Below are 1,680 nucleotides of genomic sequence, written 5' to 3'. Positions count from 1 at the left end.
CCTGGGCAGAACAGTCTTTGCCACACTACCAGCCAAAACCTGAATTGGAAGAATGTCTCAGGTGATGGAATACCAGGCATGAGCAAGATTGATGAATAAGAGCTTGAGGCTTTTGCATACATACATAGAAACATACACATACACACAGAGGCACTTATATGTGCACACAAAAATACACAAATGAAACAACTCTTAGAATATGTAGGAAAGTTTAAAAATAGCAATAGAAAATATGTCTTGAGTAAGAATTAAGAGATGAATTTTAATATTAGAAAGTCCTCATGAACTTTCTTCAAAAAAGTTTGAGACTATTACATAGGTAGGGACGAGAGATAGTAAGAGAGTCAAGTAATTATTAAAGGGATCGAATGAATCAGAGATCCCAGCAGGTGCATCTGAAAATGATCATATCCTGTGTCAAATGTTAGAAGATCTTCTAAAATAGTACATAAACACTCTGAGCAGTCTGTCTATTGGATAATGTCATTGGAGAAGTTCAGAAATGCTAGTCTATGTCTAGATTAAATAAACCAACAAACATGGCAGGGCAATGTGATACAAACCTGGAATTCTAGCACTCAGACTAAGGCAGGAGATTAGAGAGTGGAATTAAATAGTGACACATTTCCTGGACCAGGTAGTATAATTTTGTCTAATAAAACAAACCAAACAACAAGAAAGGAATACACAGAAGTTTGGGCTAATTTTGTTATTATGTTTTGAAAAGTCAAGTTTCCTATTGAAATGCAACTCGTATATAATCTTCAGTTTTGTTTTAAATGCTCTCTTCATTACAGAACATTCCTAGATTCAAAATGGCTCATGATTCCCACCCAAAATTTGAAAAAGTAAGTAAGCATCATTCTGTTGGATTCCAAAGAAATGAGGAAGGATTACAAAATATTAAGCCTAGAGAAATTTCAAAGTTCATCTAAAGCAGGACTTTGTAGATCTTGCTAAATTAGAATTAAGAGTTAACATAAATATTTTAGTTTTGCTTGTAATTTCATATTTTATAGGATACTACAAAATTCTTTTTGAGTAGAGGGTTTAATTGACAAATTCACAAATGATTCTGGCATTCTATTTGCCTAGAATATGCTTTCAAGAGAGTTATAATTAGATCTTAGTTAATAGAAAATTCCAACAATTCATGTATAAAATGATAATGTAAATAATCTAGACAGAGTTGCCAACAAATCGATATTAATTTATAAATATAGAAAAATTGCAATTTTTGAGGGTTTTGTATAACATTGTATGAAGAGAATAATTGTGTGACATCTTCTTTCTTCTACCTATATGTAACACAGGAAGCAATTTCCTTAATTACGTGCCTCTGTATACAATGAGAAAAATGCTACATTTGGGGTTATTAGTTTGTCCTAGGGCTTGAAATCTGGGCCTGGAAACTGTCTCTGAGCCTGTTTATGCTCAAGGCTCGTGCGCTACCACTTCAATCTCAGTGCCACTTGTGTCTGACTTTTTCTGAGTTTATTGGATATTTGAACCATAATCTTCTGACCTTAGCATCCTAAATATCTGTGATAGTTTAAAAAAGTATAAATATAAATAACATTTGCAAGTGTTCTGATCTCAAGAATCTCACTGGGGGAAAAATGATGCAACCCAGTTAATTGTAGTATTCTTTCCAGAACAAGGAGAGAATCACATTATCAG

Source organism: Dipodomys spectabilis, unplaced genomic scaffold (assembly GCF_019054845.1).
Source record: "Dipodomys spectabilis isolate Male_0828 unplaced genomic scaffold, ASM1905484v1 ptg000667l, whole genome shotgun sequence".
Lineage (NCBI taxonomy): Eukaryota > Metazoa > Chordata > Mammalia > Rodentia > Heteromyidae > Dipodomys > Dipodomys spectabilis.
This window is presented reverse-complemented; position numbering follows the sequence as displayed.